We start from the raw sequence: 16779 nt of genomic DNA on the forward strand, positions 1-16779 counted from the left end.
GTTGATTTAAAATCTGTACTCAATTGCTGTGGTTCTTGGTTTCCTTTGGTTTTGGGGAACACAGTTACTTTCTCATCCAGGAACCCAGTTACCACACAGCTTGGTTTGATGAAAGAGGAATACTGTGGGACCACATCCTCACCAACACTTGGTATTTTCCAACTTTTACTATTAGCCATTCTGGTTGGTATATATTAGTATCTCATTTTTGGAGAAGGCAATGGCAACCCACTCTAGTACTCTTGCCTGGAAAATCCCATGGACGGAGGAGCCTGGAAGGCTGCAGTCTATGAGGTTGCTAGAAGGTGGACACGACTGAGTGACTTCACTTTCACTTTTCACTTTCATGGGTTGGAGAAGGAAATGGCAACCCACTCCAGTATTCTTGCCTGGAGGATCCCAGGGATGGGGGAGCCTGGTGGGCTGCCATCTGTGGGGTCGCACAGAGTTGGACGTGACTGAAGCGACTTAGCAGCAGCAGCAGTATCCCATTTTGGTTTTAACTAGAATTTCCCTGGAAACTAATGATATTGAGAATATTTCATGTGTTTATTAGCCATTTGGAGAAATTATTTTTGCTACAAGCCTATTGACTCAAAATCCATTAAAGAAGAATGGGAATTTGGGTACATTTGTGCTAAGGAATACTATACAGCAATGAAAATGGGAGACCCAGACCTCCACACTCCTGCGTGGATCAGTCCTTGGATGTGGGTCACCCTGTATTAAGCATGTTTTTATTTCCTGATGCTATGATATCTGGGCTTTTACTGACCCTGGAGGAACTGACCCTCCCAGGACCAGCCACTCCCTTGGTGCCTCCCTTGGTGCCTCACACTAATTCCTATGAGAGTAATCTTATGTCTAACCCCCTGCCCCCACCCAGGGCCCACTTCTCACTCAGGGGAAAAACAAAGACCTTCCTGTGCCCAGTGAGGTCTCCTGGGCTCTGACCCATCTCCCACAGGCCTCCCCGCTGCTCTGTCCCAACACTAACCCCTTCACTCTTCCTCCACAGGCACATCCTACTCCAGGACATTTGCACATCCTTTCCCCCCACCTGGAATGATCTTTCCCTAAATCTGTCCTTGGCTTACTCCTTCACTTCCTTCAGATCTTTGCTATCTATCACCCCTTCCTGGGACTTCCCTGGTGGTCCAGGGGTTAAGACCCTGTGCTTCCACTGCAGGGGTTATGAGTTTGATCCCTAATCAGACAACTAGATTCCACATGCCATGTGGCATGGTCAAAAAAAGATTATCACCCCCTCCTTGGCCACCTGCTCTAAAATTCTAGCATCTCCCCCATCCCTGGTGCTTCCTGTCCCCTCCCCCTGCTTTTTTTTTTTTTTTTTCTGCAAAGGTACAATGTATTTTACTTTTCTTTGTGTGTTTTTTTTTTTTTTGACCATACCATGTGGCTTTTAGGATCTTAGTTCCCTGATCAGGGATAAAACCTGGGCCCCCAGCAGTGGAAGAGCACAGTCCTAACCACTGAACTGCCAGGAAGGCCCACACCTACTATTTCATTGAATGGCTGTTTTCCCTGCTTGAATGTCAGCTCCAGGGGGAAGCAGCAGGATTTTTGTCTAATTTATTCATTGCTGGATCCCCCCTACCAAAACCAGGGTCAAGCACACAGCACTGGCAGGTGATCTGTTGGTTGAATGAAGAGGTGCACATTTTGGAGAAGGTGTTCAGGTCTGTTCCTGCTGCTCCTTTGAATAAACACTGGTCCAACACCCGGAACGTGCAGCTTAATTACCAGTGTCTCCTGGTTTCACCCTCTCTGCTCTCTCGTATTCCTCTTTCATGTCTCCTCCCTCCCTCTGCTCTTTCATATCCATTTTCTTTCTTTCTCCCACTCCTTCCCGCTTTTTGGTACTTGATGGAATCACATTAAACCAATAAAGCTTTCATTACTGGGTTGTACCCGTAATTACGCACACTGAGAGCTGGGTTTGTTTTGATTTTCTGTGGACTTTTGGTCGCTCGTGCTTTTGAACACTTGCTTTTATTCTTCACTTGCCACTTGACCCCCCTGTTTTTAAAAAGGATGAAAAGCTTAGAAAAACATCAGAAATATCCTTTTATTTTTTTTTTCCTGCAAATTGATTTCAAGGGTTCTGTTTTGATTTCCCTCTTGGAAATAGTGGGTGTTAAAAAAGAATCTCACATTTCTAAACTGGTCACCAGGCTGTGAATTCTGGGATGGGAAGGAGAGAAGGTTGATCATTTATTGGAGGGGGGCTTTGAAAGAATCCACACTAAATGGAAAGTGTGGCATAGTCCCCATACCTCCATGGTGGCTGGGAGAGGTTGGATTAGAGCAGGGTCTCTCTACCACAGCACTGGGGACATTTGTGTCTTGAGTATTCTTGTGGTGAGGGCTTCCCTGATGGCTCAGCAGTAAAGAATCCACCTGCAATGCAGTTGATGTGGGTTCAGTCCCTGGACTGGGAAGATCCCCTTGAGGAGGAAATTGGCAACCCACTCTGGTATTCTTGCCTGGAAAATCTCATGGACAGAAAAGCCTGGTGGGCTACAGTCCTTAGGATCATGGAGAGTCAGACAGGACTGAGCAACTGAATAGTCACAGCAGCAGCATTCTTGTGGGGCTCTCCTGTGAATCGTGGGACATTGACCAGTATCTCTGGCTTCTGTTCAGTAGATGTTAGTAGCACCTTGCCTCATTTTTGACAATCAGGAGTGTCTCCACACGGGACCAAATGTCCCCTTGAGGGTGGATCACAAGGACCCTTGGTTGACAGCTACTGAATTAGTTCAAAATTTGTATGATAAAGCTAAAAGGTGGAAACAACCCAAATGTCCATCAACGGATGAAAAGATAAATAAAATGTGGCCTATCCATGCAAAGGAGTATTATACAGCCATAAAAAGGAATGATGTAATGATACATGCTACAACATGGCTGAATCTTGAAAACATCATTCTAAGTGACAGAAGCCAGACACAAAAAAGATCATTATATTGCATATTTCCATTTATATGAAATGTCCCAAATGGGCAAATCCATACAGACAGAAAGTAGGTAAGTAGTTATCTTGGGTTGAGGGGAAGAGAGAATGAGGAGTGATTGCTTAATAACTGTGGGGTTTCTGTTGGGGCAGTGAGTAGTGGTGATGGTCACACAGCATGGTGAATGTGCCTAACGTTGCTGAAATGTACACCTTGAAATGGTTAGAAGGGTAAATTTTATGTTATGTGTATTTTGATACAATAAAAAACTCAACAGCTCATGTGAACTGCTTTTACTGGCTTGCAGGACAACCGCACACACATATCAGGACTTTGAAGGATGAAAGGTTTGGTCCTTCTGTTCCTTTCTATAAGAAGGGTTCTCCCACCCACCCTGCCATCCCCTTTACTCCACCTCAGGAATGGGCATCACTGATTTGCATAATTCAGGTTCCAGTCCACTGGACTGGAGAACTCTTTCTTGGGGGATGGATGTTTAAAAGGCACTATTTCAGTTATCTCTCGCTGTAAACAAGAGATAGTGGCTTAAACAGCAACTGTTTATTAGCTCACAATTTTGTGATTTTCCCAGGGCTGTGCTAGGACCGCACACCTCTTCTCTGTGGGGTTGTGGGCTAGGGTCATTCATACGGCTGCAATCTGCTGAGAATGCGGCTGGGGCCGGAATGTCCGAGGGGACTTCATTTACACAACTGGCCATTGGTGTGGCTCTTAGACGGGGGTCTCGGTTCTCTGTGTGTTCTCTCCCTCCAGCATTCTGGACCAGCATCTTTGCCGCATGGTGCTGGGTCCCCAGGGGATGAATGTGGAAGCTGGACCCCCAAATGTCACTCCTAACCATTTTCTATTAGGCAAAGCAGGTCATGAGGACATTATGCTAAGGGTAATAAGCCATGAACTCACATGTGGAACCTAAAATAGTCAAACTCATGGAAATAGTAAAAGATGGTAGTTACCAGGGGTGGGGGAGGAAAAAATGTGGTCAATGGTCTAGGGGTACAAAGTTCCAATTATGCAAGATGAGTAAGTTCTAGAGATCTAATGTACAGCAGGATGACTTCGGTTAATAATATTGATACCATGTATTAATCCGTGCACTTGGAATCAAGAAAAATGGTACTGATTAATCTATTTGTAGGGCAGGAATAGAGATGCAGAGGTAGAGAATGGACTTATAGACACAGTGGGGGAAGGAGAGGGGGGGATGAATTGAGAGAGTAGCATTGATGTACATACACGACCATGTGTAAAATAGACAGCTAGTGGGAAGGTGCTATATAACACAGGGAGCTCAGCCCAGTTTTCTCTGATGACCTAGAGGGATGGGATGGGGGTGGTAGAAAGCTCAAGAAGGAAGGGACATACGTATATTTATAGCTGATTCATGTTGTTGTACAAAAGAAAGAATGCCATGATGTACAGCAATTATCCTCCAATTATAAAAATGTATAGTATGCTTAAAATTTGCCAAGTGGTAGATCTTTAAATGTTCTCAACACACACACACAACCAGAAGTATGTTAATTAGCTTGATTGTGGCAGTTATTTTCATAATTATTCATATATCAGACATCAAATCATATACCATATACCATCTTTATTTGTCAGTACCTCAATGAAGATGTCAAGAAAGCATTAGTAAACAACATTAGAGAAAGTTCAGGGAAAATGCACAGGAAGCCCAATTAGAAGACTGTTGTGATCATCCAGGTGGGAAATAAAAGGTGAATTCCTGCATAAAAAGTGGAGGTGCTTAGGGAGCTCAGCTCGGTGCTCTGTGATGACTGATTGGGGCGGGGGGTGGGTGGGAGGGAGGCTCAAGAGGGAGGGGAGAAATATATACATGTAGCTGATTCACGTTGTTCAGCAAAAATTAACACAACATTGTAAAGCAATCATCCTTCAGTTAAAAACACTGGTGATGCTGAAATGTAAGTTTAAATGTAGGGAATGAAATAAATGAAAAAAAGCTCTGGTCTGCTTTTGTTCTAAGGCTATTGTGGTGGTTGTTTAGTCACTAAGTCATGTCCAACTTTTTTGCAACCCCATGGACTGCAGCCCTCCAGGCTCCTCTATGGGATTTCCCATGCAAGAATATTGGAGTGGGTTGCCCTTTCCTTCTCCAGGGGATCTTCCCAACCCAGGGATTAAACCTGTGTCTCCTACATTGGCAGGTGGTTTCTTTACCACTGAGCCACTAGGGAAGCTCCAGGGCTGTTGTTACCAGTGGGTCTTTCCATGACCCCCTGGGATAATTTGAGTTATGCATGAGAATTTAGTGTCAGTCTCCAAATTCACCTTCCATGTGTCCATCCCTCGCATGGAATTGCCTCGGGACCTCATATGGTCTGGGACAGGGTTCCAATATTCCTGAATCCTCTGGCCATAGCATCATCTAATAGTATCCCAACTAGATTAGGTTTCTGGACCCAAATTCAGCTTTCCTGCACCAATAAGCAATTCTCAGACACCAGCAGGGTGTCAGCTCAATCCTGACACTAACTTTGTGGAGATAGAATCAGATTTCACAGGTAAAGAGCTCAGTCCTAGGATTTCCCTGGTGGTCCAGTGGCTAAGACTCCGTGTTCCCAGTGCAGGAGGCCAGGGTTCGATCTCTGGTCAGGGAACTAGATCCCACATGCTGCAACTGAAACTAAGTCCCGGCACAGCTAAATCAATACATAAATATTAAAAAAGAAACAAAGGCTCAGTCGTGCAAGACTTCATACACCAATCCAATCGCAAGCCCAGGTTCAGAAGTCCTTCTGACCCACTGGCTACAAATGGAAGGTTCCAGTGACCCATTTCTTGGGTTCAATTAATTTGCTAGAATAGCTTACAGAACTCAAGAAATCCATGAATTCACTAGATTACCAGTTTATTAATGTTGTTTAATCACTAAGTCATGTCCAACTCTTTGTGACCCCATGGACCGCAGCAAGCCAGGTTTCCCTTTCCTTCTCTATCTTCCAGAGTTGGCTCAAACTCATGTCCATTGAGTTGGTGATGCCATCTAACCATCTCATCCTCTGTCACCCCCCACTTCTCCTCTTGCCTTCAGTCTTCTCTAGCAGCAGGGTCTTTTGCAATGAGTTGGTTCTTCACATCAGGTGGCCAAAGTATTGGGGCTTCAGCTTCAGCACCAGTCCTTCCAATGAAGGACTTGATTTCAACCCTATTCAGGGTTGATTTCTTTTAGAATTGAGTGGTTTGATCTTGCAGTCCAAGGGACTCTCAAGAGTCTTCTCCAGCACCACAGTTTAAAAGCATCAATTCTTCATCGCTCAGCCTTCTTAATGGTCCAACTCTCATATCCATGCATGACTACTGGAAAAACCATAGCTTTGACTGTACAGTTTATGATTCTAGTTTATTATAAAACAACTCAGGAACAGCCTAATGGAAAAGATTCATAGGGCAAGATACTGAAAAAGAGGCTTCTGGCCTCCTGGGACTTGGAGCTGAGCACAAACGGCACGTGGATGTGTTTTGGTTCTCCATCGAGGACGCTCTCAACCCCTTCCTTTTTGGGCTTTTATGAAGGCTTCACTAAATAGTCATGATTGATTAACTTACTGGCCGTTGGTGATTGATTCAACCTCAATTGATTGGCCAGTGGGAATCACTGGAGAAAGGCTGGAGGTCAGGAGGGAGGGAATGACTGGGCTGTTCTGTTTCTCCAGCTCCTCTTGGGTGGCCTCTCTTCCATGTCCTTCGCCTGGGAGCCCTATGCCCCTTCATTTGGCTGCAGGTGGTAACATCTCCCCACCCAAGGCTGACCCCAGGAATTTAAATATCCTTTGCTGACTCCTTGAACCCTGTTCACACCTGTGAAAATAGACCCCTTTATTAGAGTACCAGAACTTATCAACACTGTATTATGTACTTGTAATTTGCTAAGAGAGGAGATCTTACATGTTCTCACCACAGAAAGGAAATGGTTAGTATGTGACGTGAAGGAGCTGTTGGGGAAGCCGGTAGTGGTGGTGATCCTACTGCCATATATAAATGTCTCAAATCAACACTTTGTACACCTTAAATTTATTCAATGTTACATGTCATTTGGGCTCCCAGGTGGCTCAGTGGGTGAAGAATCTGCCTGCAATGCAGGTGACACAGGCTCAATCCCTGGGTCAGGAAGATCTCCTGGAGGAGGGCATGGCCACCCACTCCAGTATTCTTGCCTGAGAATCCCATGGACAGAGGAGCCTGGAGGGCTACAGTGCATAGGATCACAAAGAGTCACACTCAGCGACTGAGCATACACACACACGCACACGTCAATTGCATCTCAATAAAGCTGGGGGGAAAAACATGGCTGTCCATCTACAAAAAAGAGAGACCCTTTATTAAACCCTCATCAGTTAAACCCTTTGAATGTGCCACTTATTTCCTGCTGGGACCCTGACTGATGCCATAATATCCTAGAGGCTTAAGGGAGATCGTGACATAAGGGCAAATGTTCAATTCACCTGTTGCTGGGGTCATATTATTATACTCCTGTTGTTTTCATTACTGTTATCTCAGTTTAACTAGAATGATAGACTCTGCTAGTTGGGGAGAAACAAGGAAATGATTTCCTACACGGTGCTAAGAGAATAGTGCCTGGCCTGTGTTTATCGAGTGAATCAGGGACTTTTTTCAATGGGGCACACCTCTCTTTCACACCTCACATCATGGGGGCTCACTAATGGAAAAGACAGCCTCTTGTTTCCCTGGATGGCTTTGCTAGTCCTACCAGGAAGATGAGCAAACACGGGGCAGGTTATCTAGTGTGTCACTGCCCATGGCTGGGAGGGTTGGAGGCAGGGAGGAATCATGGGGACACAGAGCTGAGAACACAGAGACTGTAGACCAAAGATATATTCTCACCCATGTCCTCAACCATCCCAGGAGCCTCTCATGGCCCAGCAGGAAAAGTCAGTCCCCAATTCAGTATCAGCTAAAATCTCCAGAGTCCCCAAGATGGAAAAGCATCTAGAGTTTTCCCAGTTTCCCCTGATTTCCAACATAAACTCATAGGAGACACTCTGCTGAGCAAAACAACTTTCATCACAAAATGATCTGCCAAAATCAGCAACTGAGGTGATGGAGGCAGGGTCAGGAAGGATGGGCTACTGTTTTTATTTTCACGGGACCAGAAGGTACTGAAAGAAGCTCCATACCTTTTTTGGTGATTCTTACTGACGCCCTGGCTGCACCTGTCTTGAGATCAATACTGCAAGTGCCAGATCCAGAGGGGAAAAGAAGTAAACAAATGCATGCATAAAATCAGACAACATCGCCGGCTTGGCTGTCAGCCCCCATGGCCCCAGGTGCACCAGGGCGAGTGCATCATTTTGCCTTTGGACTGCAATCAATGAGGCAGGCAGGAAATAAGAGGAAATTAATTTCTTCCCCCCCTCTCCTCTTTTCCTCCCCTGCTGTTCCTCCTGTTTTTACACAAGGGCCTTTTAAAATGTTGGTTACTCTCTGATTACAGTGCCATAGAGGTTCGAAACAGCCTCTTCTGGAATAAACTCCCTCTGCCCTTAACCAGAATGATTGGCCGGTTGCCTTGGTAATTGTCCTCATTCGCTGCATAGAAGCCACAATTATGAAGGTTTTTCTGGGTACTGATCCTCTTAGTGGCTTTTTCTTATAAGTTCACAACAAGATGGGACAAAGGAGACCTAATAGATTTTATTGCTCTGGCTCCTTGGAGTACTCAGAGCCCATGAACATGCGGGCCTGAGCTGTGAGTGCCATTTAAATTGGTTGGCTTTGCCCGGAGATAAAGCTTTACCTTCAAGAGAGTGGCTGAGGTTCTATTAGCTGGAGAGCCCAGGGCCAGAGAATGAAACTCACAGACCCGGTTGATCTACCTCCGCTCATAATGGAAAGCCTAGATGGATATCTGGGAGCTGAGGCCGGGGGCACTTAACCTTTCACTGATAATCGAAGAAAATGGACACATAACTGCTCTCTTGAAACTCAGGCATGGTTCAGGTTCAAGGCAGGAGAGCTCCATGGGTTGTTGAAGAACATCCAGGCTGGAGATGTTTGGGGAAGAGGCTGTTTCCTACCTTCTAAAGAGAAATAGGACTCCATTAACTGGGCGGGGTGGGGGGGGGAGGGGGGCGGTGATTGGAGAGCAGAAAAAGATGGAAGGATGATGATGTGGTTAATCACCATCACTATAATCATATAATTTAGCTGTAAAGGGTATAAGATGTTCACGATCATTACCTTGGCCAGTCCTCATAACAGTCTGGAGGGTTATTGTATGTTCCTTTTTGTAGATGGGGAGACTGAGGTTCATGAAGGTTAAAGTGACTTGTCAAGTTGGAAGGTGTGTTTGAAGAGATGGTGTGCATGTGTGCTAAGTCGTTTCAGTCATATCTGACTCTTTGTGACCCTTTGACTGTAGCCCACCAGGCTCCTCTGTCCATGGGATTCTTCAGGCAAGAATGCTGGAGTGGGTTGTCATGCCCTCCTCTAGGGGATCTTCCCAACCCGAGGATCAAACCCACATCTCTTATGTCTCCTGAATTGGCAGGTGGGTTCTTTACCACTGGTAGTGCCACCTGGGAAGGCCTTGAAGAGATGCTATTCAGACAAAGAAATCTGACTGCTAGAATCTTCCGACCACATAGAACCTTAGTAAATTTACCAAAGTAAAATCAGTCCTAAGTTTCAATGGGAATAATGTATAGAAGACTTTGAGTGGTACTTTGTAGATCATCCATCTAGATGTTCCAGGGGCTATGGTGCCCCCACTAGAAAGGCTTTGAAGTCTGATGAGTCCCTGATTAGAACAGAAAGCTCTCGGAAGGAGGTCAAGTCCATGGTTATTCCATCCAGGGAGTTGTTTTATTTGCTTGGTAGTAGCTGTGTTGAGGATTCAGAGGTTGTGTCTGGATTTACTAATTAAGGATGCCATCTTGATTAGTAATGTCTGCCCTGAGAAAGGGTTGGGGAGTCGAGTGTTTGCCTCCTCTGCAGGCTTATCTGCTGAGATTAGTTTGAGTCGCGTGCTAAGTCACTTCAGTCATGTCCGACTCTTTGCAACTCTGTGGACTGTAGCCCATGAGGCTCCTCTGTCCATGGGATTCTCCAGGCAAGAATACTGGAGTGGGTTGCCATCCCCTCCTCCAGGGGATCTTCCCGACCCAGGGATCGAAAATCCAGATCTCTCATATCTCCCCCTGCAATGGCAGGCAGATTCTTTACCATTAGTACTACCTGGGAAGCCTGGAGATTATTAATTTACTAGATTGTTTTTCAGATGTAACTATAATATTATTTGAAAATCCAGAACTGTAATCTGGTGGTTCCAGATTCATTCCATAATTTGCAAAACTCTTTCCATCTGGAAATAATTTCAAACTTGTTGAAAAATTTCAAGAACAAAAGTAGCATGAAGTATATCCTTCCTTGAGCTGGAGTCACTTGTATTTTACTCTGCTTTTTCCTTTTCTCTCTATGAGTATCATTTTTCTGAACCATGTAAGAGTAAGGTGCATATATGAAGGTCTTTTACCCCTAAATATTTCAGCGTGTAATATGTGGATAGCCTCATGTAAGCATATTACAGTTGGCGACTTCAGAGACTTTAGCATTTACACAGCACCTTCATCTCGTCTTCATCTGTAGATCAGCTCTGTCAGTGGATCCAAGGATGTTCTTTACAGCATTCTTTTAGGACCCAGTCCAGGGTCAGGGATTACATTTAGCTGTCATTTCCCTTTAGCTTCCTTCCATGTAGCTGACATATTTGACATTCTCAGAGTTTTGAAGTGTCCTGGCAGAGAGGTTTACAATATCCATGTAAGTGTTCAGTCTTTTTGAGACCCAAACGTGTGTATCTGCCAGGTACTGGGCCTTACAAAGATGAATTTGACAACTCTTGCCAAAAGAGTTATCAGAACAATAAAGCTAACGTTTCCTGAGTACTTGTGATGTGCCAAGCACTTCACATGCATGATCTCATTTAAACCCACAACAGTCCTGTGATGTGTGGGCAGTACGATGGTTCTCCTTTAGAGATGGGGAAACTGAGGCTCAGAAGTGTGAAGGAGCTTCTTCCACACCATGCAGGTGGTAAATGGAGTTAAAATTTTGTCTCAGGCAGCCTCACTCTAGAAAGCACAATTTTTAAAATTTTATTGAAGTATAGTTGACTTACTGCTGCTGCTAAGTCACTTCAGTCGTGTCCGACTCTGTGCGACCCCATAGACGGCAGCCCACCAGGCTCCCCCGTTCCTGGGATTCTCCAGGCAAGAACACTGGAGTGGGTTGCCATTTCCTTCTCCAATGCATGGAAGTGAAAAGTGAAAGTGAAGTCGCTCAGTCATGTCTGACTCTTAGCGACCCCATGGACTGCTGCCCACCAGGCTCCTCCGTCCATGGGATTTTCCAGGCAAGAGTACTGGAGTGGGGTGCCATTGCCTTCTCCAGTTGACTTACAGTGCTGTGCTAATTTCTACTGTACAGCCAAGTGATTCAGCTATGCATATTTACATTCTTTTTCATATTCATTTCCATTATGGTTGATCACCGGATATTGAATGTGGTTCCCTGTGCTATACCATAGGACCTTGTTAATCCATTCTGTAATAATAGTTGGCCTCTGCTAATCCACACTCCTGCTCCATTCCTCTCCTACCCTCGTCCCCTTGGCCACCACAGGTCTGTTCTCTGTGTTTATGAGCCTGTTGGAAACCACGCTTTTAACCACTGCATTCTTCTGTCTTTGAGAAGTAAATTCAACAGCATGCTAGAGGTTGGATAATAATATGTAAGTGATTCATATATTGATTCATTCATTGGTTAATTCATTAATTGATTCATTCAACCATTCATCGATCCATCCATCCGTCCTTCAGTTTGTTCATGCCTCCTGTGGTTAAGGCACTGTGCTAGGTTCTAGGAATTCACATGGTGGAAGAGAGCAGAAATGATCTCTCTTCTCAAGACACTTACTATCCAAAGGGGAAAGACAGATAATAAAGAAAGCACAATCAGTGCTGTGATAGTAAAAGTATAAGAAGTAGGAAAATCTAACCTTATCCAGAAAGTCAGAGAAGGTTCCCCTGACAAAGTAACATTTAAACAAAGTCCCAAAAGATGTGTGGAAGTTAGCTCAAAAGAGGGAAGGGTTGCTTCTGTGTAGGAAAAAGAAAAGAAAGCTTCCTGGAGGAGGTAGCACGTGAGCTGGGTTTAATTTTACTTTTTTACTTTTTGACCATGCTGCATGGCATGGAGGCTCTTATGTCCTGGACCAGGGATCAAACCCACACCCCCTGGATTGAAAGCACGAAGTCTTACCCACTGGACCACCAGGGAAGTCCTACAAGCTAGATTTTAAAGTGTGGGTGAGATGTGAAGACTCAGAGGCCAGTGAAGCATTTCCCAGGTAACAGTAACAGCCGAAGCCAAGGCGGGGCACTGGTGGGAATTCATTAAGGAGAGTCTCAGCCGTTTGATCTATTCTTGTAGCGGCACAGATTTCATCAGTGGCCATTCCTGCCTGTGGGACTGCTGGTGGAGAGGCAATGGAATAGTCTTAATGCAGCTGCAATACTGTGGCATCTAGATCTTCTGTTTTCCTGACCCTCAAATGGGTAGCACTTTGGATACAGAGCTGCCCCAGCCCTATGTTCATCTGTTGAATCCAGGAAAGGTGGCTCCTGAAAGCTCATTCTAGAGAAATGCATTATTTACCTCATGGCAGCTGTTAATCTAGGTTCTGGGTACAGTAGAGAACAAAGCAGAAAATAATCCATGTGTTGTCGAGCTTGCTTTCTGCGATTTTAATTTGTAATCTGAATCGCGAACTTATTTATAATTTACAAGTAAAGGGCATTTTGGAATTTGAAGATCCCTCTGGTTTGAATACACTGGTCCAGATAAAGTGGGAAACTCGTAGCATCCGACAGGCAGATGACCTACAGTCAAATCTGGAGTGAGTCAGCCTCTACCCTGAGCCTCAGTTTCCTCATTTGTCAAATGAGTGGGCTGAGTGAGACCTTTAAGACCTTCCCAACCCTGAACTTCTTGGATTCTCCAAACCAGAGGAGCAGACTCACCCTGGGAACCGCAGGCGTCTGTGTCTGGGCGAACCTGGACATTTACTGCTTTTGTTCCCTGTTTTGACAAGGGGCTCTGGGGCCCCTTCCTGACAGTTCACCCCTCTTGGCTAATCAGAATTCTCTTTCTGTCTGCCTTGGTTTTCTGCACTTCGACTTGCATCATAAATTATTCTTTCTCTAAATGGCAGGCGTAGGTAAGTTACCAAAAGGTCACTCAGAACCCCAATCAATCCCAGCTGCTTTAATTACTTTAGTGCTGTTTGGACTTGCGTTTGTGTGTTTGTGTGTGTGTGTGTGTGTGTGTGTGTGTGTGTGTGTTGGAGCAGCAGCCCAGAGGAGAGGATCAAGAACTGTTTTTCTCAAAGGCGATGGAATTTCCTTAAGGAAAGTTAATTGAGTTGGCTTCTGTGTGTGTTGGGAAAACCCCCAGCCAAAGAGACCTTCATATATTCGATATATAAATTACAAAAGAGAATATATTTGAAGAGGCATCACTGGTCTTTGACAAGCTGATGGCAAATTCTAGAGACTAAATAAAGGATAGAAGAAATGTGAAACTAAGATTAAAACCAGGTAAAAACAATCTGGGGGGTATTCATTAAAATACCCCTCCCATCTCATCCCATAGCTTTGTCTCAAAGCTCCCACGAAGGTTCTAGATATTGTGTTTCATCTTTAGTAGGAATTTAGAGGCAAAGCTAAGTGTGGTGGATACAATTCAGCTTCCAATCTGCTGGTTTCAGTGTGGCTGTCTCCTGGCTGACCTGTGGGTGCAAAGAAAGACATTTTTACACTCAGTGTCTTTGGCTAAAGGCTCAAGTCTTAATAGCTTTTGGGAAAGGCAAGAATCTTGGTGCTCTTTTCTTTGCTATAAAGGAACTTTTCCCCTTACTCTGTTGATTCAATCTCTTCTCTGTAAGAAATATAATAACAAAATAATAATTTATAATTTATCATAACACAATAATAAGCTAACTTTCCAGAGTGCTTTTTTTTTTTCACAGGCATTCTTCTAAGCATTTTGCATTAATTGTCTCATTTAATTCTCACAACTGCTTTTATTCATATTTTATATCCGGGAAACTCAGGCACAGAGAGGTTATATCACCTGCATGAGGTCACCCAGCTGGGAAGGGATGGAGCCTCGCTCATTCTAGACCAGACAGTAGTTAACAGCTGACTTTTATCCTGGTATACTGAGTTCCCAGAATGATGTGAAATACTTTGTATTTAAAATGTGAGGATTCTCACACCAACACTGTGGATCTGGTATTCTTATTCTGCTGAATTTCATATGGGGAGACCGAGGCTCAGAGAAGTTAGGTAACTTATACAAGAACACACAGCACAGCGCAGCTGGAATTTCACAGATATTCCATTTGAATCTGGATCCTGGGTTGGTAAGCTTATGGCCCATGGGCCAAATCTGGCCCACTGCCTGTTTTTGTAAATAAAGTTTTATTGGAAACTGGCCACACCCATTTGTATGTGTGTGGCCTGTGGCTGCTTGTGCATCGCCTTTGTGACTGTCTGGCCTGTGGAGCTGAAATACATACCGTTTGGTCGTTTTTTCCCCCCTTTTGACTGCACCATGCCACAGGTGGGATCTTAGTTCCCCAACCAGGGATCAAACCTATGACTCCTGCACTGGAAGCATGGAGCTCTAACCTCTGGACCACCAGGGAATTTGTATACTGTTTGGTTCTTTACAGAAGTTTGCTTCCCTCTACTCCAGGCCCTGTGTTCTCAGCTTGCTTTCATCTCTTGCTCTTCTATGTACCATGATTGCCAAGGCTGGTGGTTCCAATGCACTGGTCTGATATGCAGCTTGATCTTAGCCAGAGGTGGAGAAGCTATCTCCTATGGCTTCCTGCCCCTCTTGGGTAGATGCAGGAGTTTGAGGGGTGCGGGTGTTCTGATTACCAAGTATGCATATTTTTAAAGGGTGACATGAATAAGGCTCACTTAGAACCTGAGAAGGGCAGGGATTCTTGCAATTGCCCTGAAAACAATGCTTGTAATTTTACAAGCAGATGCTTGTAAAAAAAAAAAAAATCAGTCTTGGGACCCCATCCCAAGGACCTACTAAATCAGACTTTTGGGGTGTGGGCCCTGGGAAATCAGCATTTTGGTAAGCTTCCTAGGAGGGGCTAGTGGCCACCAGTGTGTGTGATGCAGTTTTCCTGAGTCCTCAGGTGGGCCTGGGCCCCATGGGAATCACACTCACATTGAGTCATTGTCTGAACCATGGGTAGAGCTAAGCCCCAATTATTTCTTAGTTCTCACTAAAGACTTCTTACCTCTGCCTTGAATGTCATGTTCGACCCTTTGCAACTGCATGGACTATCACCTGCCAGGCTCCTCTGTCCATGGAATTCTCCAAGCAAGAACACTGAAGCAGGTTGCCATTTCCTTCTCCAGGGGATCTTTCCGACCCAGGGATCGAACCCAGGGATCGAAAAAGTGGACTTTTTACCACTGCACCATCTGGGAATATTATCCCATAATCATTCCCACTTCTCTAAACTCTTTGCCTCCCAAATTTGCCCTACCACAAACCCCCAAAAGGATTTTTTTTTTTTTTTTAAAGAAAGGCCAAGGGCTTTCTCATTTTCACCAGGTCCAGTGCTTAACTGGTTTACAAACCATTATCTCATTTACCTCTCCCACCATCTCTACTAGATTGTTTTGTTGTTAGCCCCATTGTACAGGTAAAGAAACTGAGGCTCTGAGTGGCGGGGGCCTTGCCCAGGTCACACAGCTGTGTAGGGGCATGGCTGGGTTTCGTGTAGTGATTCTTCTGGTTTCACTTTCAACCATCGCTCTGGTGTGACCTTCAGAGTTGGAAGCTGAGCCCCTTGGCAGGCTTGCCCTGGACATTTCTGAGACCCAGGGCAAGAGGACATGGGGAGACCCACATACCCAAAAGGCTAAAATTTACATGTTGTAATGTACTTTAAAAAACTGTTAGTATACTGTATTGGTGTTTTTCCTTCTGGCTTACTTCACTCTGTATAATAGGCTCCAGTTTCATCCACCTCATTAGAACTGATTCAAATGTATTCTTTTTAATGGCTGAGTAATACTCCATTGTGTATATGTACAGTATACTAACGCATATATATGGAATTTAGAAAGATGATAACAATAACCCTGTGTACGAGACAAAAAAAAAAAACTGTTAAAATATGTTCTGGGGTCCCTTCTTAAAAAAAAATTTTTTTTTTATTGGAGTATAGTTGATTTATTGGGTTGATCAAAATGTCTGTTTGGTTTTAAGTAAAAATAAAAGGCATATTTTTCATATTCACCAAGAACTTTATTGAACAACATATTCACTACAATGTTGTGTTAGTTTCAGGTGTTCAGCAAATTGAATCAGTTATATGTACACATATAGCCAACTTGTTTTAAGATTCTTTCCCAGATAGGCCATTACAGAATATTGAGTAGAGTGCTATACAGTATGCCCTTATTAGTTATATATTTTATATGTGATTCCCAGTCTTTCAATTTATCCCCCCCCCCACACCATGGGGTCCCATCTTGACATATACGACTCATAACAACAAAATAAAAAATTTTGTATGTGATATGTTTTTTAATAACTGAAAAGTCAGCAAAATAGCAAAGATGACTGAATTTAATTACAATCATGGAAGACTTGGTCCTCTATTAACGGGTAGATGATGTTGAATGAGCTGTAA

General features: G+C 44.2%; 1 long non-coding RNA gene across 1 annotated transcript in view; it reads left to right on the top strand.

The window, feature by feature from the left end:
• LOC139176742 (uncharacterized) overlaps positions 1 to 16779 on the top strand; it is a 108813-nt gene that overhangs the window by 15864 nt on the left and 76170 nt on the right. The window lies entirely within an intron of this gene.

Source organism: Bos indicus, chromosome 17, assembly GCF_029378745.1.
Source record: "Bos indicus isolate NIAB-ARS_2022 breed Sahiwal x Tharparkar chromosome 17, NIAB-ARS_B.indTharparkar_mat_pri_1.0, whole genome shotgun sequence".
Classification (NCBI taxonomy): domain Eukaryota; kingdom Metazoa; phylum Chordata; class Mammalia; order Artiodactyla; family Bovidae; genus Bos; species Bos indicus.